Genomic DNA, 23,920 nt, shown 5'->3' with positions numbered 1-23,920 from the left:
TGCAAGGCAGTGGTCACTTTGGAGGTGTATTTGGGTTGAGACAAAATGATCTACAATTTGAATGAGTGTAAAATAATATTACTAATTAGCAAATAAATGTTCACGTTTCAAATAATCACTCAATCCTCCTCCCCACAAAATGTATGGATTAATATTAGTTTTCAATTTGATAAACTGTTCAACCTTGAACTATCTAAGAACTGTACTAAATAATACAATAGCTTTGGAAGCCTGCAGTGGTAAATTCCCTTTATCACATTTACTGATACAGAAGACAGCTTCCAAGTTTGAACTCAACCCTATGCTTCCACACTTCCCTTTTAGAAATCAAATGAAATACTGATGCCAACTGTAAGAACAATGAGCTCAACAAGCAAGTAGCTACTCATGTTAAAATAAAAAGATAAATTAACCTGTCAGAGACATTTGCAAGTTGGGGAGGCCCTCCGAGAATTTGGGTAATTATGGGACATTGTTATTTTTTTTATTTTACTATTTTTGGCACCCACACTGCTAGGTGCCAGAATTCCATAACTGAAAGGGAAAAATGGCCTGATAGAACATAACAGAAATTATTTTGGCTTAGGGGATGTACTGATCCATAGGACCTATTTGAATATTTAAAAATCAGAACCCTAAACTATGTGCCCCAAGTACTATTGATGTAACAAAAATAATTTTGGATCCTAAGATCCAAGTAGAACCATATTTTCCCTATCACATTAGGAGGCAAAGAAAACTTTATTTTCCATTTACTTACATACATGCATACATACATACATACATATATACATACACACACGTGTGTATGTATATACATACTGTGTATAAAAAGAGGGAAGTTCAACATTAATTCATTGTGTGTTTACCACATGACTTTTGTGGTAATTGTGTGTTTACCACATGCCTGCAAATTTCCTCAACTTGATTAGTGCAGCCAACCCATCCTAGGCGATCAAAATAGACTCTCTCGGTCTTAAATTTGGAAAGAAGCTTAAAAGAAGCTTCCTGTAACTCCTCAAGCTCTTGGTGACAGAAACAGATAATGCCTTCAGCTGACTCTGAAGAAAGAGAGAGAAAGTTGATCAGTCACAATTGTACAAAAAGTGCATTCCCTACAGTTTTTGCAAGTTTGTTAAAGGTTTAAAGGCCTCAAAGATTCTTCCCTTCAAAATAAAGAATTAGGAAATGTTCCATATAATCCTCCGACATCTTCACTGGATAATGGCTGTTTTGTAAGTTGTTCATTTACAAGATTTAAAAAGATGACTTTAAAAGCTGTTCTCATATTACTCCTCCAAGCATATCCCAAACACCTTAAAATCACCAAGCAACCAAGAAGGTCTTAGTTACCAGCAAGACAAAAGTAACAGATGAAACTGACTGAACACAGAACGAGAGAGGAAGGCTCCTGAATATACTTTTCAGCACTAAGAGGCAAGGATGAACCTTCATCTTTGAACAGGTGAATATTATGCCTGTACAACTAGCTACATGAAATGTTTTTATCGTTTGTGTTTCTTTGAAAATGAAATCTTTTACAACTCTTATTTGTAAGCCTGTTACTCACACAACTGTTCCATATCTTTTTCCTATTTTGTTACTCAGCACACAACTATTCCATATTTTTTTCTTATTTTTTTTCTTCTGATTTTGCTCCTGTTTTTATATTAGGTCCACCCATTTTATTGTTTGAAGGATCTGTATGTGGTATAAAGTTATTTAACGCTGAAACATTTTAGTGTAAAAGTTGCAACTTTAGGCAATTCAACTGATATACAAGGACACATCTACTGTGCCTACATTTAAACAGAAACGGTGAAAAACTTCTGAAAGACTCTGTAAATATAGCAGAATTTAACTCACTAGTGATCCATCAAGAACAAAATTCAGTGCAATTCATATTCATGCTGCAAACAAGGAGTTAATGCAATGCAACTTTAACCTTGTTATTTTAAGCAAATGCAATGTTGAAATGCCTATCGAACCTGTCCTCCCTTTTAAACAAACTGGATAAGGAAGGAAATTGCAAAGCTTAAAAGCTTTTATCTTGCACTGCAATTAATCTTAATAAAACGATTGCTTTTTTTAACTCAATAGATTTCTACCACAGAGGACCTCAATTTTAATAAGGAAGTCCTGCAATCTAATGTTTAAAGTCCAGCTCTGCTTCAGGCAGAACAAGGCAAATGTTATTTTATGAAGCCATGCACGTATCAGACGGCTCTAGACAAATCTGGTTTTGCCTATTCTGTAGCCTGAATATGTTTACTCAAAATTCACTGTTGTCCCCCTGCTACTTCACCTTGAAAGTCCCTCACCTGTAAAGGTGGAAAAAATAGCTCCCTATCCCAAAATTAAATTTCATGAAGAATTACCTGCCCTCCCATTTAGCAAATTTCTATATGTAGCTGTGAGAACTTAAGATACATACATTAATTTGTATCCTACAAACAAGGAGTTTCTCTTTCCCCAAATTTAGCACAACCAAATTGGAAGGACTGTATTATCTATCACCCATCCCTGCTGCTTACACGGCCAATTTGGTTTTGCACATTCAACTTTCCGCATGATCATAAAAAATGCAATGGGAGAGGTTATATTTTATGGCCTAATATCTTTTTCAATGATGTTCAGTTATAATTAGAAAGTCTCTTGCAATTTTTAAAATATAATGGGTTGGATTCAAATATTTTTCTATCTCCATTTGCACTAATGGGCATCCTGGCACCAGTTTCTCCCTTGTTCCCACAATACTGCCCTTATCTTTCCCCTAGTACAAGAGTAACACAGTAAGTAAGTCAGTATAAGTGTAGTATTTCCCAGCCTTATTCCAAGACAATGCAAAGACAGTCTCAAGATACATAAAAATCTGTTGTGCTCTGCCAGGCAGTGACTTGAAAGGGCCTATAAGGGGTGTGATCACACCTTTATTGGGTATTTCAGGCTGATCCAGGTACACTCTGATCTCTAGTCAACCTCTTTTGATGTCATTCTGCTCTTCTCTGCCTAAACAGCTGAACAAAGCTTCAATCAGAATAGAGCTGGAAAGGACCTTGGAAATCTTCTAATCCAACAGGAAATCCTACACCATTTCAGACAAGTGACTGTCCAGTCTTTTCTTAAACACCTCCAGTGATGAAGCCCCTACAACTTCTGAAGGCAAGCTGTTCCACTGGTTAATTGTCCTCACTGTTAGGAAGTTTATTCGTTTCAGGTTGCTTTTCTCCTTGATTAGTTTCCATCCATTGTTTCTGTCCTGCCTGGCATACAAGATATTGTAACGCAATCCGGAAATGTGTCTGTGGAGATTCTCAGTCATCCAGGTCATGGCTGTCCCAAAGGTGCTTTTTCAAGAGGCGACTGGACTTTTTGGTTTTTCTTTGAAGACATTTCACTTCTCATCCAAGAAGTTTCTTCAGCTCTGAAGAAGCTTCTTGGATGAGAAGTGAAATGTCTTCAAAGAAAAACCAAAAAGTCCAGTTGCCTCTTGAAAAAGCATCTTTTGGACAATCCAGAAATGGGCACTGCTCTTCAGAAGCACTATAAGATGTTCCCTACCTATTGTTACTAGCCCTTCAATACTAAAGGTAAAGAAAGGTTTCCCTTGTCCGGTCATATCTGACTCTAGGGAGTGGTGCCCACTCATCTCTATTTCCTAGTCAAGGGAGCCAGTATTGTTCAAAGACATTTCTGTGGTCAGGTGGCCAGCATCACTATATGCTGAGGCACACAGAACAGTTACCTTCCCGCTAAAGTAGCACTTATTTATCTACTAGTATGCTTTCCAACTGCTAGATGGGCAGGAGCTGGAGCAAATAATGGAAGCTCACCCCATCATGCGGCACGTGGGTCTCGAAAGTAGGCGGTCATCTTTTCAGCTGTCTTTAACCGCTGAGCCATCATGCTCTCTCTCCCTTCACAATTCGGAGGAACCCTCCCCTCCCCCAAATAGCACGGGGAATCTGTATCCCCGATGCCCCAAACAGAAATGCATCTCCAATAAGCCACGGGCTACTTTATTAACCTCTGCCAAATATATGCTGCTATTTGGAGCAAGGGCTGCTATTAGCAGACTGTCAAGCTTGCACAACCAGACTAGAATGTTCACTACACTGCTGTGTTTTTTAAGCACCGGGGGGGGGGAGAGAACTTCCTTTGCCTTCCTCTCACAACCTTGGCATCTGAATGGCTTCCCTCCACCAGCTGCTGGGTCCATGTACAGCACAGTGTGACCTATGGATGTCGGCATGTTACCACCTTGACCTGGCTATTCTCCTGAGCATGCAAGAAATTTAAATGGCCGATCAGAATTGTAGAGTAATGTTTGACCCCTCCAGCTCATTTATATGGTAAGCATTTTCAATTTTCTTTAATTCAGTCAAGTTTTTCAATCTACTTAGGGTGGTTTCGGATCACGAGATCAGCATTACAGTACTAAGTTTAAATGTCCTTGGCTGTGGCATTCTCCTTGGGCTTGCTTAGCTTTCCTGCATACAATATCTAGTGCTCTTTCTTTCACATCAGTGCCCCATACAATTATATTTTTTGGAAAGATGAGCCAGCAGAGGAAATCCTCAGAAGTGCAGAAACAGCTCCCATTTGCTAACAGATATTTGCTCTGCTCAACAACCAATCACTTTGACCTGATCAGAGAAGATTTATATCAACATTAGCTATCAAGTACATTTGCATCGTTTCTTTGACAAACCAGGTCAAAGAAGGTTTTCCACCACTCCAATAAAGAGGTTCCTAGGACTGTATTAATTGCACATTAATGCTGGGATGAGAAAGGGAAGCAACACTGTGCAGAGTTGAGGTAATGGAATTGTGAAATCACAGAACCAACATCACACAGAGAAATACTGAGGCTGGTATTTGTTGACAACGTATATGAACATGTCTGTGCATGTGCTTGCTTGCATGCATGCAAAAGAGGCTGGCATTCACAGGGGCAGATAAACAAGAAGGGAAGGGTCTAATTAAAATTGTACTGTTTTGTACCACTACTAAGGACACAACTTCTTTCATTATTCCTGTTTGTTTCTTGCTTACACTTTTATTCAATTTGTGATATCACAGAATTGGAAGAAGAGCAGGGTACAAAGCAGCCTAGATAAGCTCAGCCAGAATAACTAAATTTCATTTGACCTCAACACATTTTTGCTAAGGTGCTATGAACGGCAGGAAGAATTCCTGGCTAGCCAGTGACATGATGAAAGGGAATGGCAACAAAGCAAAAAGGGAAAACTAATCCGTCTTGCCTGTAATGAGTGGCATGCTTCCTGATCAGAACAGCATCATTTGGCAGCCTTCCAGAATAGACATAATATAAGCAGGTTAGGGATTAGAAATAGGGATAGCAAAGCATTATGCCAATATTGTTTCCTGCCAATTCAAGTTGTATAGAATTTCTACACAGCAGTAATGTGAAAGCAACCCCACTCCTCTATTCTCCTGAATTATAGTGATAAGAGTGGTTATGGTACTAGAACAGAAGATCTAGTTAAAAGTCTGCCTTCAGCTATGCACGGCCACTCATGCCTTCCATTTAAATTATCGCAATGCACCCTATCTGAGGCTTGAAGACCACCCAGAAACTTCAACTGGTCCGGAACGCAGCAGATGCGCACAATAATGGGGACCCCTAGTTTTTCCCGTGTATCACCTTTATTGCACGAACTACACTGGTTTTCTCAGTGCAAAAGATCAGATCCACACATGAAGGTCCAATTAAACTGATTTATTGCTAATGCTTTTGCATAGGAATCTTCTCAATTAATGATCAGCACTTGCATGGAGTTAAATAAGGGTCACCAGAATTCAAGGAGGCTGTGTTTACTTTGCTTGTAGCTCTGTGGAGATTCTAAGTCAATTCCTCTTTTAACTCCGCCTCCACGTTCTGCTACTCCAACTTCTACCGGCTTTCAGTTTCTTTCAGAGTGTAATTCAAGGTGCGGGTCATCATTTTTAAACCCCTACACGACACAGTGTGGGTTATGTATTGGACTGCCTTTCCTTAAGGATACCTACTTGTCCTTCCATGTTAAACAGGGTGGGCAGGCTCCTTGTCCCTTCCTTAAATACTGTCATCCGATGTGAACTGGGAACAATGCCTTTTCCACGCAGGTCCCTAACCTTTTGAAAGACTCTGCCCCCTAAAGTTTGGCAGGTCCCCATCCTCCTAGCCTTCTGTAAAGCTTTAAAGACCTGGCTTCTCCCACAAGCAGCAGGATAACATCAGATAATTGCACATTAGCAGTTTGATTTGGTGCCAGGCCTTTGTTGTTTTTCAATATTTTAATCTGTTTGGTCTTATGGTTTTAATATGATTTTATATGTTGCTTTAACTTTTGATTGGGAGCCGCCCAGAGTTGGTTAGTCTTTGGGCAACTATATAAAGGTTTTAAAAAATAAATACGTAAATAATCCTGATCATACACACGCAGCAGTGTACATCTAATCAAATGACATACACCATGTAGTTATTGGCATGTGGAAAAATGATGCAAGGAATGCTTGTATGCCATTCTAAGCTTCTTGAGAAAAAGCCAGACACATTAAACAGAGAAACTCAGTTTTTGTAGACGCCATTTTTAAAGGAATACATCTACCACCATGCAAAAGAAGTGCCAACCCGCAAATGCTGGGTGTCCAATTTATAAATAATAAATTTGATTGGTTCACAATATCTGTTTTGGTGCAAGTTTATTGGACCCACTAGGGAGGCAATAAAATTGCATCAAAACAGATACTTCCCTCCCTACCACCACCTCATGTGTCATCTTCTATTCGAGGAAATTACACTTCATATGCTTCCCTGGTCTGCTTAAAAATGAAAAGGCTAAATAAATACTTCCTCACATCACGATAAATCAGGGGTGGGATGCTACCAGTTTGGCCCGGTTCTATAGAACTGGTAGCTCTGAAGAACAGCAGACATCGAACCGGTTCAGTGTCTGCTGCTCTGTTTGGCCCAGCCACCCGCCCAGGCTCTTGGCTGTCCTTTATTTCCTGCGTTTTCAACCTCAGCTGCTTTGCGCGGCACAGCTGAGGTTGAAAAAGCAGGAAAAAAGAGGATTTTCAAACGCTGCGCATGCTCGCACAGTGCCTGTCAGCTGTCCGTACAGCTGAGGTTTTTAGGAAATGGTCTACATATGTGTGCACAAAACACACTCTCACCAGGGTTTTCTACCTGCTGGAGAACCGGCAAACTGCGCCACTGGCTGGCCGGCACCTCCCACTCATTCCTTACCTGGCATGTGGGCCACCCAACTTGCCTGCATTTGGTAAGTTGCCATTTTTCCTTTTATTTTTCCCCGACCATCAGCTGTTCTGCTGTGCCGGGAGATTTAGATTAGCTAGAAAGCAGGAAAATGTCGGATTTCTTACTTGCTAGCTAATGTAAAAGCAGAGATGAGCCTGAAGCTTCTATTATTTGGTGTAGACTCAGGTAGCAGATGGTAGAAACACAGATCTCTAAGTGAATCTGTGATTCTGTGAGCAACTCAATCTGCCTGCCTGCTTTGCCTGATTTTGGATAAAAGTTGTTCTTTTTTTATAAAAAATTCAATATTTACATACATGGTGTTTTGTGAGTTAATTTTGTGAGTTTGCTTGCTAGCAAATTTTATGTGACAGACTCAGGTAGCCGATTGCAGAAAGATAGATCTCTGAATGAATCTGTGATTCTGTGAGCAATTCAATCTGCCTGTCTGCTTTGCCTGATTTTGGGTAAAAGTTAATCTTTTTTTATTAAAATTTCAATATTTACATAAATATTTATATTTACATACAAGCCATGTCCAGCCAGTCACATGACCACCAAGCCATGCCCAGTCAGGAAGCCACACCCACAAATTAGGTCACAGCCACAGAAGCGGTTTTTAAGAAATTTGAATCCCACCTCCTGCAATAAATGCCCTAATAAGTAATAAGTGGACACAGACTCTCTTGTTTGTTCTGCACCAATACTACTGAAGTCTTAAACAAGTCTAGACAGATTTAAGCGACAATCAACTCAATAGATCTTACATTTCTGTAAACAGGTACAAACCTGCAGCAACTTTTAAAAGCTCAGCATACAGATTATGAAAAAAAAAAAAAACCTGTTGCCTATGTTGGAAAGTCCCAGCCTTTTAAAATTATGTTAATAATTCAGATCTTTTCACAAAAGTGGTGAGGTAAGAGAAATACAAAGTAATTGCTTCTACCATTATGTCTAATTAATACTAGGTACAATATTTTGGAAAAGAATGTGTCTTTTATGGGAAAAAACTGAGTTGATTGATATCTATGGAAAAGCTAGAGCAGATAAGATACTAATCCATCCATGTTTCTACAGTATTAGTATCACAGATTTTAAATTACAGCTTTGATGGCTAATTATGTTTCAGTAAATTTTCAAAAACCACTCCTGTACATTGCTTAGAATTGACTGACCAAAGTAATCTACAGATACTTATATAAACCATTAGAGCACACCATATTTCCAGCATTCCACTTCAACCAATTCATTTCCCATGACCATTCTATTTCTTTGTAAAATATGACTATATTACATTTGCTAAAAGAAAGTGGGATAGAATTAGAGATACCAAAAATAGAGATATCACAAATGAATTTAATGTCAAATTACTGACGTAACATATCAGAAGAACAGCAAAAGGGGCAAAAATGCTAAAAACAGGCTCAACATTTAGGTTTTCTTGAATATCAGAAGCAAAAGATAAAAACAATTCTATTTTAAGTAAGAAAGGGCATATTATCTTTTTCTAAATGTTGCCTTGTTTATGTTAACACAGCTACTCATTACAAATAAGATTACATTTTTCGAGCTTGTAAATTCAAAAATAACTAATGGGTGCAATTTCAAATTGCTTCCTCATTTTAATTGTTTTTCCAAATAATCTGGATCACAGTAACAGGAATGTGAAGATTTGTTTGATTTATAATTGTGCTTTGCCTTGAACTGTCAGGAAAAAACACAGTAAATCTATTAATTGGAAGCATTTAAAATACATTCCACACAGCAAGACAGGTTTTATATATTTTGCTAACGTTGCTAAGAAAACCATAGTCTTCTGATTTATTATCCAGACAGTCTGGCTGAATTTAACTAGTTAAATAATAGTTTTCTGGAGTATTATTTTGCTAGACCATTTTAATTTCATTAACATTACAACATTTCTAACTTCCCAAAATACAATAATGGGAAGCAATCACAAACTATAATTTAAAAAACTGATTAATTGCAATCATTTAGATTGTGGGTGGAAAGTGAGGTCTGTGCAGGTGAAGAGAGAATCCCTAAAAATTGTAGTGGCAACATATATAACAGCCACTGGATTGGGGAAGGCTGGTTTAAGCGAACAATCTTCATTTTACATTTGAAAATGTTTCTTTTTTTATCCTGATTGTCTGCTCCAACACTGGAAACTAAAATAACCTTTCAAATTTAAAGATCAGTATCTCAGATTGCTACAGCTCATATAGAAATTCTCTATTCCAAGTGATATTCTGGCTACTCACCACAGCCCCAGAGAAACTCATCTACTACTTACCATATTACCTCCTATCTGATTGTAATTAAATCTAAAATATTAACTATGTAAGGGACCTGGGTAAGTCCATTCTACTACCAACATCACATAAATGACATCATTTATGCCAGCAGGAAAGCCTTGCATATTCAGCTATGTACGCACAGAATTCCACATCAACCAGGACCTTAATAATGCAAGGACATGGCTCATGTGAAAAATCAATGCATCTAAAGTTGAATGTAAAAAAGTTCTCCTGTTATAAACATCACTTTAGGAGCGTCAATGGAGTGCAGGATTGTTCCAGGCTGTTCACTGGATATACCTAATATAACAGTATCACCTTCAGATGGTGCACGCAATCATTCTATGCCATTTCTCCTGCTAATCGCTGGATTCCTGAGGACCATCAAGCTTTTGAACCAAAAACAAATCCTGCTGAAGCACAGAATAGCAGAGGGGAGGGGACAGTTTATCAAATATCTGTAGAAAAATATCCTAATATTTGCAATAAATTATCAGCTATCTTTACTTTTCTATTGACTATGTGTACATGCATAGCTATGGGATACTGTCTAGGATTTGCATATGGCCCTTAGAAATCACATTAGGCTCTTTCCCTAGGAGATTACGGCAAAGACTGAAATCTTTGGCATGCAAAATAAACAAGAGAACAAGGGAGATTAAGCAAACTTGACTAAGTAGGGAAAGAACTGATCATTGTTCCAAGTGCATCCACTTTTAGTTACAGTCATTTATAAATGATGATGGCAGACGGGGATGGGGGAGTAGGAGCTACAGCCAATTGCAGTTGCCCCATCCATTGGGTAGGAGATGAGAACCTAGTCGGTCCTATTCCTGAAGCACTGAAGGAGAAAAAGGGATTATCTTTTCTGATCTCCTTTATTTCTGGGAACTGCCTCACAATTCCTCTCCCACAGAATGCTTCATTCTAGGGAGCCTGGTCTTCAAAGAAATCCCATGTGACAATGACTTCCACGGGGACCTCACAGAGCATGCCAAACCAAGATTTCGTTAACTGGAAGAATTGACTAATCTACACGGAATGGCTGGATTAGTGTTTGCATGTTGTGCCAGGGCTTAGTGGCTAATCTATGAAGTATCACTTACAGATTACAAGTGCTTTGCTTAAACAATATTCTACACCCACAGTCCCCTAACTGCACATTGTGGCATCCAAGGGCACCACAACAAAATCAAAATATACCCAAATGCTGGGCTATTTGACTACTGAAAATTAGTGAGTTTTCTGTGTGCTGCTGTGCTTTACAGTACAGACTTCACAGGATGTAGGGTCACAGCAACTTGGGGGTACACTTCAGAACAAGGCATGAGTCTTCAGTGGGCCCAATCTGACACATGCTGAGAAAGGACACATTTTCCAGTCTGGGAAAAGAAAATGATCTTTCTCAGATAAGAAGGGACGTTGGCACTTACCTGATACGCCCGTTCTCTTTGAGCTGCGAAGAGCATCCAATAGTGGGAGGTGCTTCAGTCTCTGCATTGTTAGGCTGATCTTGAATTGAGGAACGCTCCTCCTCCTCCACGTGACTCCTCCGTAGCGTTCCCCAGTTTTACGAAGATGAGAAGAGTAAGTGCTCTCATCCCTACTACCTAAAAAAAGTTCATTGGTCGAAACAAGAGCCCACCAGACAGAAGAAAAGGGTGGGGCTGGATACTCTTCACAGCTCAAAGAGAACGGGCGTATCAGGTAAGTACCAACATCCCTTCTCCTATGAGCTACTCAGAGCATCCATTAGTGGGACTTACCAAAGCTTGGCCTGTCCTACGGGAGGGACTCCGTCTGGTTCGGAATCTCCTCAGGGTCCCTAAGAACCCGTTGCAGAACCCGTCTGCCAAATGAGGCCTCCGCAGAGGCAAACACATCAATTTTGTAGTGTCTAATGAAGGGTGATGGGGAGGCCCAAGTTGCTGCCCGGCAGGTTTCAGTTATTGGTGTCTGAGTGGCCCAAGCCGCCGAGGTCGCCTCACTCCTAGTTGAGTGAGCAGTTATGCCTCTAGGCAGCTGCAGGGCTTGAGCCTGATATGATCTAGCTATTGTTGCTCTTATCCAACGGCCTATGGGGTGGATGGAGACACCTTTTGACCCTGTGTCTTGGGCTGAAAGGAAACAAATAAGGCTTCTGATTTTCTGAAGGACTGAGTGCGTTTGATGTAGATTCGCAGAGCACGCCTAACATCAAGCTTGTGCCATTGCCTTTCCCTCTCTTGTGAAGGCCTGGGACAGTAGTTTGGAAGGATGAACTCCTGTGCTCTATGGAAAGCCGAGTTGACCTTAGGCATAAATGAGGGATCGAGATGGAGAATCACCCGATCGGCATGAAAAACGCAGAGATCTTGTCTGACCGGCAAGGCTGCGATTTCCGATATGCGACGAGCGGAGGTGATGGCCACCAGGAAAACTACCTTATATGTCAAAAATTGGAGACTTGACTCCCTCAATGGCTCGAACGGTTCTTTGGTGAGAGACAGGAGGACCTTGTTAAGGTCCCAGGTGGGGTAGCGGTGTACTGCCGGGGGGCTTGGATTGGTAGCCCCTCTAAGTAAGGAGAGTATGCGAGGGTGATGAAGAGAGGGAGCTGAAACCTTGGCAGGAAATAACTGATGTTAGTGCTGCTACCTGCCTCTTCAGGGTATTAGGGGATAACCCCTTATCAAGTTCCTCCTGCAGAAATTTTAAAATCTGAGTTAAAGAAGGTGAAGTAGGGTCTATTTGAGATTTACTACACCATCTGCAGAAAATGGACCATGTGGCATTGTAAATACGGATGGTTGAGGGTCGCCTGGCAGCTAGAATGGTGCTAATGACTTTGTTGGAGAGCTTATCGCTCTTCAATCTGCTCCGCTCAACCTCCAGACGGTCAATTGAAACCACTGAGGGTCCGGCTGAAGGAGGGGCCCCTGAGAGAGTGAGATCTTGTCTGGTGGAATCCTCCAAGGAGAGGCTACTGAGAGGCTGCGAAGGCCTGCAAACCACGGCCGCTTGGGCCAGTGAGGTGCCACTAGGAGTAATTCCACTTTCTCTTGTAACAATTTCTGGATGACCCTGGGCACCAGTGCTAGTGGGGGGAATGCATACAAGAGCCCCCTTGGCCATGGGCAGCGGAGAGCATTGTAATTCTCCACCCTGTGAGGTGGGTATCTTGAGAAAAATCTGGGGATCTGAGCATTGAGAGGGGAGGCGAATAGGTCCACCACTGGTTGTCCAAATATCCTTGCTGCTTCTTTGAACAGCGAGGGGTGGAGTTACCACTCTGACTGGTCTATGGTGGCCCTGCTTAGCCAATCTGCTTGTGTGTTTGACAGGCCGGAAATGTGCTCTGCCTTGATAGAAAGAAGATTGTTCTCTACCCAGCGACATAGACGCTCGGCTTCTTTCATCAATTGTATGGATTGTGTGCCCCCTTGTTTGTTTATGTGAGCTTTGGCTGTCACATTGTCTGTTAGGATGAGGATGTGCTGACCTCGTACCTGGGGAAAGAAGCTGTGGAGGGCAAGGAAAACAGTGTGGAGCTCCAGCCAGTTTATGCTGCACGATTGTTCTATTGCGGACCATCTGCCCTGGGATGTGAGTGACTGAAGGTGGGCGCCCCATCCGAATAAGCTGGCATCTGTGGTGATAGTAATCCTTTGAGGCTCCTTGAAGAGGCAGCCCTTGTTGATGACCGGTTTGGCCCACCAAAGTAGGGACATGAGGACCTTGAGAGGTTCCCTGACCATGCGTTTGGAGTTGCTTCTGCCGGATCTCTGGTACGGAAGCAGGAACCACTGGAGGGATCTAGAGTGTAGACGGGCCCAGGGAATAATAGAAATGCATGATATCATTTTTCCTAATAGTTTAGAGAGATCTAGTAAGGACACCCTTCTAGAGTGCCTAATCTCCCGAACGGATTTTTGGATGCTAAGCAGTCTATCTGAAGACAGATAGACTTTGCCTTCCAATGTGTCGATAACTGCCCCCAAATGAGTAATTCGAGTTGATGGGGATAATTGACTCTTTTTCCAATTTATGAGAAAACCATGCTCTTGGAGAGACGCTAAGGTAGCCTGGGTGTCCCTCGCTGCTTGGGGATTAGAGGGGGACAAGATTAAGATGTCGTCCAGGTAACACTGAAGATGAACGGGTATATTCCTGAGATGGGCAGCGAGAGCTGCGAGGACCTTGGTAAAGGTTCTGGGCGCAGAGGCTAATCCGAAGGGAAGGGCCACGTATTCAAAGTGGTTATTGTTATAACAGAACCTTAGAAACTTAAAATGGGAAAGCCGAATAGTGATATGTAGATACGCCTCCGTCAAGTCAATGGACGTGAGCACATCCCCATGTCTGATGCCCAGCAATATCGATTGTAGGGTATGCATTTTGAATTTACGATAAATTAGAAAGCGGTTAAGCCTTTTTAAATCCAAAATTGCTCTCCACCCCCCTGAGTGTTTTGGAACAACAAAGAGATGAGAGTAAAAACCCCGCCCTCTTTGTTCATACGGAACTGGTTGGATGGCTTTTATGTTTAGGTGTTGGATCGCGGAATCCATTAGATTATGCTTGATCGGGTCTCGGGGGGTGGGCATGACATAAAGAAATTTCGGGTGGTGGTGTGAAACTCAAGGGCAAGACCAAATCTAACGGTGTCTCTGACCTAAGCGTCAGAGGTAGAAGAGTCCCATTGACTCGCAAACGACTTAAGGCGACCACCAATGGGGAGAGTCTCCCTTGACCTATCTTGGCCGTCGGAAGGGTCTGCTTCCTGTCCCTCGAAAGGGCCTCTTGTATTGACTGCCCCTTCTACTCCTGTCTCCCAAATCAGCTCTATCCTGGGGTTGAGCTGACCTGAAGGAAGGAGGCCTCTGATACCTGGGGGAGAAAGGGACCTGATAGAAGGGCCGAAAGGAGCCTCTCTGAAAGGGCTGGGGGGTTCTGAAGTCTGATTTTCTTATAAGGGAAGGACGAAACTTTTTCTTGTTGTGGGTCTCCATAAGTAAGGGGTCCAGGGAGGGACCAAACAGCTTATCTCCCACAAGGGGAGAAGAGGCCAGTTTTGCTTTGTTTTTAAAATCTGCCTGCCAGTGTCTCAGCCAAAGTAAGCAGTGGGCAGTGACATGTGATGTGATTGCCCGAGAGGAAAACTTGACTGAGTGGTAAGTGACATCAGTGGAAAACTCAGCCACAGCCGAAATTTTCGCGATGTCCTGGTGTGCCCTGATATTAGTCGTGGGTACGTGTTGCTGCAGTTGGCGAAGCCAACAAATGGATGCACTCGTGAAAAAAGATGCAGCCGTAGCCGATCTGATGGCCCAAGCGTCTGACTGGTGTGCCCTGCTCAGGGCTAACTCGGCCCGCTTTTCCTCAGGCTTTAGGGCCTCTAACGCCTCAGTGGGAGTTAAGGAGGATGCTAGGCCCACTATGGGCTCGTCTACCTCCGGGGTATTCAGCAACTTTGAAAATCCTGAGTCTAAGTTAAAGAATTTTTTATATGACCAGATGGGGCCAGGTGTCCCGCTGTAGAGGCCAGCTGCTTTTGCACTAAATCAGAGAAAATGGGTGGGACCGGTATATTATACTGTACAGAATATATTATTATTATTATTGCTTATATTATTAAAATTATTAGTATTACTATTGTAAATTAATACTAATATTGAAGTTATGCTTGAAAATGATACCCCCATGAAGCTGGTATAATTGTTGCACTAGTGCTCCAGGAGCCACAGTATACTTGCAACACAATTTTTGAGAGAGTCAACCAATCAGCCAAATTTCGATACGCCTGAGGACCGGGTAGAAATGAAAATGGGACCTATAGCAGCTTACTTGCACATGTGGACACGGCCTAGGTGCCTGCTGCTGTGCCGCTGAGGATAGCTGTGGGGATTATGCCAACAAGATTCAGGGATAAAAAGGTAACCTCAATTACAAATTGCCAGAGAGAATGGAGGTTAAAAGACTCAGCAGATCCTATGGGAATCCTGCTATGTTGAGTCAAATTCCACCCACAGTGCAGGGAAGTTAAAGAGCGAAGGCCTATGCCACGTTTTTTTGCAATCCAAAATGGCGTCCGCCAGTAACAGATAGCTCTGGTACTGCTCAGCGGCCTCTTCCCTTCGGGGAAATCGAAACCAAAACTCCAAGTATGGAGACGGTGAGAGAAGGGAGAGATTAACCTAATTAACTTAAAATCAGCATTCGAGGTGGGGGGGGAAACAGCGATACGACTCTCAATGAGAAAATACCAGCCGCTAGAACAGCGAGATTGCCAGAAAGGCAGAACCAAACGCAGCAGCATTTAAAGAGGCAGAGGCAGAGGCACTTTTTCGGCTATGGGGAGGTCGCGCGAAGGTGCTACGGAGCCTCCCGCTGCCCTCCTTGGGGGTGCAACGGCATCTTCCCCAAGTTAGATAAATTGAAAGAATAAACAATTGCACAGAGGCTAAGGAGAGAATAAACGAATCAAACCTGAAGAGAGAATCAAATTAGAAGTCTTTGAATCAAAGTCGTGGTTCGGCCAAGGAGCAAGCTAAAGCACTGCCTGTTTTGCACGAGGCTGAGCTAAAACTGGGGAACTCTATGGGGGAGGGAGTCATGTGGAGGAGGAGGAGGAGCGTTCCTCAATTCAAGCTCAGCCTAACAATGAAGAGACTGAAGCACCTCCCACTACAGGATGCTCTTCACAACTCATAGGAGAAGATAATGGAAGATGTAGCATTGTGTGAAAGTTCAAGCCAATATACGTTGACTGAGTTGCTCTGTCTGCACATGAAGGGCACTTGCCAGCAGCAGCCCTGTTCATTTGCTGCCTTAATGTAGTCTCTAACATCATAGACAGGAGCTAGAAATGATTCTCCATCTCTGGACCACAGTGATCCAAAGGAATCTGAAAAAAGGATAAACTTAAAGTTAAATGGCTGCATTTAAATGTTCCGAAACACAGTTCCTGGCATAAGAGATAGCAAAGAAAAAGTATAACAGAATCAGGAATCTTCGGACAATTCAGGATAATAAAGTTCACAGTACAGCTCCAATGCTGGACCATAAGAAAGGCTGAGCACCAAAGAATTGAGGCCTTGAACTCTGGTGCTGGAGAAGACTCCTGCGAGTCCCTTGGGTTGCAAAGCGATCAAACCGGTCAGTCCTAGAGGAGATCAACCCTGACTGCTCTTTAGAAGGCCAGATCCTGAAGATGAAACTCAAATACTTTGGCCACCTAATGAGAAGGAAGGACTCACTGAAAAAGGGCCTAATGCTGGGAAAGATTGAGGGCAATAAAAGAAGGAGATGGCAGAGAATGAGGTGGCTGGATGGAGTCACTGAAGCAGTTGGCATAAGCTTAAATGGATTCCAGGGGATGGTGGAAGACAGGGAGGCTTGGAGGAATGTTGTCCAGGATCAGACATGACTGGGTCGGACACAACTTCGCAACTAACAACAACAGCTACAATCCTTTTTTTTTAACATTAAATACCTCTTGGGTTATGTAAACCCTATCACTTGTTCCTTTCTGGGTTAGATCATGCTTTCCCCAAAAATCCAAAATATCAAGAGAGGGTTAATCTGTGGTTAACATTTCTTTCCAGCCTCTGAAAACAAAAAGACATAAAGATAGAGAGTCTAGAGTAGTCACTGCTGCAGGCATTTGATCTTTATGGTATATCCTCACTTTTCATATCTACCCAGTGAATATATTCCCATTGCCTCTGACCATGAATGATCTCCACTTGCTCCAATCCTGGATCAAGCTGCCATGATTTTAATATTGTTTGAATTCTGAAGTGAGTGAAGTTGTCAAATCAAAAGGAAGCTGGAATGCTACGATCACTTTGTATTTAACAAGCAGATTCAGCTTTCATCAGTTGCCTGCCACTGGATTACGGGTAAGTCACAGTACTTGAGAATGGTGATAGACTCAGTTACTGCAGTTATGTTGTGCTAATGCAACCAATGTGTTTCATCACTGTTATTTTCCATTATATAATTAAGCCTCCTTGCCATTTAGGTCTCAAGATGCTCCTCTGTCATAATATCAAGGAAAGCAAGTTATACAGTTAGTTACTGATTAGTTTCCTGAGAATTTCCCTGTAATTGCACATAAAAAGTTTGGTTCAAGTGGTCTTTCCCTCAAAACAAGTATGCTCTAAATCAATGGGACTTTTTTTTTTTGCTAAATCACTTATGGAACCAATATAAAATGTAGATTTTTCCAATCATTAATGAACCTAACCATTGCTAACTTTGAAGACCAATGAATTTCCTTTAAATTATTTCCTTACCACATCTCAGGTTTTATGGAACAGGTACACAATTTTAATGCCCAAGACTGATTTTTATTTACTCGGGTGATTGATATCACTAACAGAACTAAAAGAAAAAGAAAATCCACACACATACATTTTAATATCTAGCTGTGTAAGACTGTAACACTTTATCATTACAACTGAACCTTTCCTAATCGGTTATGCCATGGTACAGGGAGAGATGGGACATTAAGTGTAACATTTCCAGTGAGGATTGTGTTCAGGAAAGACATCTTTAAAAATGCATTTATCTAAATGGATTAAATGACAGTGAAATACGGTATATTTTCTATTTAGCATTCTCCAAATCAAATACAGAACTGAAGCTACTATGCCAAATCAAACAGTTGATCCATTTCATTCAATAATTAAAACACTTGACAACCTGTTTCCTAAATTTCAAAAGGAGTTCTTCCCAGCAGCACTATATACTTTATGTCCACTATCAAGGTACAAATCCCTCCACCCATGCCTTAACTCTACTCCTTGCAGGGCCTACAACTATCAGGAACAATGTGTCTGAAACTAGCAAAAGTGAAAGTACAATACAGAATTATAACACAATCCTACTGATGATCCAGCTTACACAGGAAGAACTATAGATAAGGCAACCATGACTTTTTCCAAAAAAAAGTCCAACATTTCAAGCAAGTAAGAAAAAAATACATACATATATCTACTGAAGTCTAAACCTATTTTAAAATAATATGCTATCCAATCAACATGTACTAGTGGACAAGGAATGCCTTAGGTCAGGGCTATCAAACTCCCGGCCCACGGGCCGGACGTGTCACGTGCTGGCCATGCCCACGCCTGGTTTAACAAAGGGAAAAAAGTCTTGATACATCACATGGCGCTGCCGTGCTGACATGAGTTTGACACCCCTGCCTTAGGTTTCTTCAAGAATTCAGAGAAGGCTTCCTGAAAGGAAACTGTAACACAGATTTCAGACATTCTTGTATTCAGTAGATTATTACAATCAAGATAACTTAATTTAGTCATGGCTAATCAGGCACCACTTAAATGTACAACTCTAAAGTATGGATCCATTCCATGGATATATTTCTAAAACACAAAGGTGGGATATGTACATAGGATGAAGATAATGAAGTGATTATTACATTAAAAAATCAAAACATTCATTTAAATAAAAGTATGTAACATCTATTATTTCAATAATAAATAAAAGTATACTTTCAAGCAATCAACCACTTTAAAAAAGGTTTTCAAAAAGATATGGCAGCAGGATTTATGTCTCTCATTTTTGATAATGAGAAAAAAAATCTTCAAATATGTCCACAACATGTAAAATAACTTGTCATATATTACTGACAAAGTTACATGTGTAGGTGATTTTAATTTACTATTTATCTTTAAATATATTCTTGCTAATAATTTACTAGACTTAGAAGGCTGTGGTCTTGATAGTCAACTAAGATATGAAATTCATCTTCACATAAATGCTGTTGTTGAAGAAAAAAAGAATCTCGTCATTTTGAAATAACGTGATTTAAGAAGACATGGAAAGTAAGAAATGACCATTTCAAAAAGTGACATGCTAGATATTATGATAGGCTATCTCATGCCTTCAGATTTTTAGACTAGATTTCCCAGAAGGCTAGACTACATATTCTATGATCAAGGATTATGAGAGTTATAATACAAATACTTGGAAGACGTCAACTTAACTCATCAGAGATCCCTTGAAAATACAAATATTGTCGATGCAGAGATGTGTTATAATTGCCCAACTGCAGATATGCTGCCTCATCATTGCACTGTTGTTCTTGGGAAGGATGAGTGAAAAACAACAGCAAAGGCATCATTTTATACCATACAGGAGAAGGAGGCAATGGTAAATGTAAGTTTTATCAAGAAAACTAGAGGCAAGATAAAATGATTGATGATATAGTGCCAGCCCCTTGGGTTGGATGTCACTCAATATGCAGCTATAGAGTTGAAGATCTTTCATAGTATCAATATGTTTATGATATGGCTGGATTAAATCCTTGGGAAATCTAATTATTGATACTGTCATGCAGGAAAAGAAAATCAGAAACTGCAAAAACAGAATTATATTGGGAACATGGTATATAAGAAGGATGAACAGGGTAAAGCCAGTGAAATATTAAATTTATGGATTATACATTGATATCTTAGGCATCAATGAACTGAAATGCTGGAATGGGACAATTTCAGTCAGAAAATCATACTGTTTAATACTTGGGATGTGAAAAACAACGTGTTTCTTTCATAGTCAGAAAAAAATGGCAAAGAGAATGCAATCAATAACTGAATAATATTAATTAGATTCCTGGGCAACTTTTCTGTATAATGGTTATCCAAATTTTGTTTCCCAACCACTGATGCAGAAGAAAGTTCAATCTGAAGTAGACAGAACATGCAAGCAAGATGTATTGGTTATGGTTGCAAGCTGAGATTTCAAAATTGAAAATATTAAGAAATATGTACAGTAGTGCCTAAGAAACAGAAATGAAGGATGAGAATGATGAGAATCGCTGTCAATTTCTATCAATGATGACTGTTGCTAACAATCTTCTGAAAATCAAAACAATGCCTATGTACATAGTTATCACACAGAAATCAAATACAACAAGGTAGAAAAGCTTACTTAAAGCATCAGAAACATGGTCAGGTGGTGACTCTGGAACAGATCTATTCCTGTGCATGTTCCAAATTAAAGAAGAAAGCCAACGGGTTTCCATCATATGATCTTGAGCATGTATCCACCATTTTCAAGGAGAATACTGAAATTCTATACAGTACAAACAACAAGAACCAAGATACTGTAGAACATTTCTCTAAGAAATACCTAAATTATAAAAAAATAAACATTTATAAGAACTGTAGTACCAGAAAGTGAAATTAGATCAACATTCTGGTTATTACCAAATTGGAAGTTTACAGAAATTGGAACATCTACAGAAATATGGCAAGCAACAGAATAATCAATAAATATGTTAACCTAATTATGTCAGCAAATCTGGAGAATTACACAGTAACGAAAGATTGGAAGAGGTCATCCTATATACAATATCAAAGAAATTAGATTTAAAACAGTGTGCTGTGATATCCTTAATTTCACCTACTAGGAAAATAGTACCTAGGATCATCTGATGCAGGTTACAGTTGTACATGCCAGATGTTTGAACTGGTTATAGAAAGGGTTGAAGAGCAAGAGGTATCAACAAGGATTTTAGAATGTTCTTAAGAAAATAGGAATCCCAAGATTATTCCATTTGTCTGCTTGCAAAATTTATACACAAAACAGGAAGTCATGATCCAGATGGAAAATAGCAAAACAGAGTGGTTCCAGATCAGCAAAGGATGTATTCTATTGATTTAATCTATATGCTAAGTATATATTGAAGTAGGCTGGATTTAAAGATGAGCATGTTTTTAAAATAGAGGAAGAAAACTCAATAACCTATGTTATGGCAATAATACTATTTTGACAAATGAAAATATTATGATGAAAGCCAAAGACCCAGTGAAAAGAATGGGACTATGCTTACGTATAAAGACCAAACTAATGCCACAGATAGTCCAATCACCTTTAAGACTGAAAATGATCGTACAGAAGTCATAACTTCTTTTATGAGATTCTACAAACAATAGTGGAACCAATAATCAAGAAATCTACTGCAAACTGGCACTTATTAGGGTAACAATGAACAGATATTCAGATGCCATGGTGTCTATATATTTACAATGATTAGGACTGAGCAGGCATTGGTTTTCCATGTTACACTCTATAGAAGGAGAAATTCAACTCTGAAGATCCAGGATGGAAAGAATATTGATGCTTTCAAACTCTGATATTGGAGAAGATTCCAGAGAATACCATGGATAGCCAAGAAAGCAAATGAATCAAGAGAAAAAAAAAACAATTAACCCATAACTCTCACTTAAGGCACAAAGCATCAAACCCAAATTATTGTATTTTGGATGTGAGAAGACCTCTTTTGACAAATCTGGAATGCTGAGAAAGATAGAAGAGACGGGAATGACAACCAAAAAAACTACTTGGTTGCAATGATGATAAATACACTACTGGAAGACTTGAAGGGCCAAGTTGGGAACAGATTATCCTTTATCTGTGTGTTCTCTAAACATCAACATTGATTTGATGGCATATAATCAACTTAGCACTTGAATACTTACTGTAAGATAAATTCACCATCTGGAAAGGGCAGATGAAATAATGAAACCACTGATGTTTAAGAGAAATGGTGCAAATCTAACAATGGTAAATTATTTAGGTGAACTCAAACTAAATTCTTTATACAGTATTCTTCCAGCATCTTAGTATATTTAAGCACTACTCATAACCTCACACCATTTAAACGTCGGAGACCCAAGTGTAGTGACATAACTCCAAGAATTACTCTAGATACAGCTTCATTTTGTACCCAGATAACAAATCCCAGTTAAGTGTGTACAGACCGATGCACAAAAGAGGTCGTTTTAAAGAGACCGTTATAGAAACACGATAACACCTTTTAGAGAAAGGGAAACTGACATCAAAACCCCGAATGTTCATATATATGTATTATATATTAAAAAAAAACTTAGGGAAAGAGATCCGGCAGGAAGAATGAAATCATACAATTTATAGAGTTTTATAGGGCTGTGGCGTTAAAGTCAGAATCTCCGATCTAAAGACATTTCTAATAGGGAGTGGCGGAGATAAAACAAAAAGCTGCACTTTTCCGGCAACGCAATGTAGATCGAAGAAGGAAAACCACACATCCTCAGTGGGCTCGCCCAACCCACTTTCCGCCGGCCTGGAGAAGAATATGCAGTGAGACCGAACGGGGTTTGCTTTGTTCTCGCATTTAAATCAGGAAAGGAGGATCGGCAGGAAAATCCCACCACCGCGACCAGATCACTTTCCGAAAAGGGTTTTTCCTCCCGCTGCCCGCCCATTTTGTGTGTGTGTGTGTGTGTGTGTGTGTGTGTGTGTCTGTGCAGGAGCTTCCGATCTCTCTCCCCTCTCCTGCATTTGAAGCAAAAATAAATAAATAATCAAACCGTGACCTTCGCGGCCGACAAGAGCTGAGGATTGCCCGCACTTCTTGCTTGCCTGGCTCCACCGTACTCACCTAAACCAGATCTGCCCCCCTTCTCTCTCTGCTTCATCAGCCCCGCCAGCCTTGCACACCCGCACGTCCAAACAATGCACACCTCCTCAACCCCCCCCATCCCCACTCTCTCTTTCCCCCCTCCCCCGATCCAGCCGCCGATTCCACCTCCCCCAAGTCCTCCACCCACCCATGCAGAAAGTCCATGCAACATGACATTGCAAGCGCCGGGGAAGGGATCGACTACCTGGCTGGGGTGATAGCGGTGGCGGCGCTGCTAACACTGGAGGTGGGTGCAAAGGTATCTGGAGCCCTGCACGTCCTGGAAGAGACATTCAGACGGAACGGGAACAAACAGACGTATTTAATCCGCGCTGCTCCCGCCGCCGCTGCCTCTGCAATACATGGCTGATGCTTTTTCTCCGCCCCTGTAGTTGCCGAGAAAACTGCAGCTTGGGCTTGGTAAGAATGGAAGCGCTGCTACGCAGGCGCACTTCGCGTTTGGCTGGAAAGACGGAGCGGACCGGTGACGGGCATGCGCAATAGGGCCAGGGTACCCCCCCCCCCAAAAAAAACCCCACTAACCTTCAAGTGAGCATGCGCTTCGTATTCCTGGCGCTTCTAATGACCATCATGCATGTGCTGGCCTGCCTTCGCTTAGTATACTCGATCCTCGGGTTGTAAGGGCTCGGTTGCAAACTTCCCGCCGAGAGTTAGGTGGCAGCAGAGGTGCGGTTCCCCCCCCCCCCGCTTCTGAATGGTCGTTTGGCCTTTTTTTTTTCCCCCGTCGAGATTTCCTAGCCCGAAGTTCCCGACGTCAAAGATAAAAGAGTTTTACGGAAGGCTAAAAGAGAAGGAGCGAACCTATCTACGGTGACGGAATCCGATCTGAACGATAAGGGAGGGGGGAATCCTGAACCGCGGCCGGAGCGATGATATCAGCGC

General features: G+C 41.1%; 1 protein-coding gene and 1 long non-coding RNA gene across 3 annotated transcripts in view; one reads left to right on the top strand and one right to left on the bottom strand.

Moving 5' to 3' along the window:
- CLASP1 (cytoplasmic linker associated protein 1) overlaps nucleotides 1–23,461 on the bottom strand; it is a 238,772-nt gene extending 215,311 nt beyond the window's left edge. The window contains exon 1 of the mRNA XM_087920454.1: nucleotides 23,223–23,461. The gene's annotated coding sequence lies outside the window, so the exon portion shown is untranslated. The remainder of the gene's footprint in view (nucleotides 1–23,222) is intronic.
- Nucleotides 1,280–10,073, top strand: LOC148128016 (uncharacterized). Of its 2 annotated transcripts, none has more exons than XR_015741305.1 (4): nucleotides 1,280–1,465; nucleotides 3,018–3,162; nucleotides 4,207–4,352; nucleotides 9,820–10,073. It is a non-coding gene; the product is annotated as an uncharacterized LOC148128016 (long non-coding RNA). The 2 variants fall into 2 exon arrangements; XR_015741304.1 differs by lacking the exon at nucleotides 9,820–10,073 and adding an exon at nucleotides 4,528–5,627.
- Nucleotides 23,462–23,920: the final 459 nt, after the last annotated feature.

Source organism: Pseudonaja textilis, chromosome 1 (assembly GCF_049901715.1).
Source record: "Pseudonaja textilis isolate UNSWEBS1 chromosome 1, rPseTex1.2, whole genome shotgun sequence".
In the NCBI taxonomy this organism is placed as follows: domain Eukaryota; kingdom Metazoa; phylum Chordata; class Lepidosauria; order Squamata; family Elapidae; genus Pseudonaja; species Pseudonaja textilis.
This window is presented reverse-complemented; position numbering and strand designations above follow the sequence as displayed.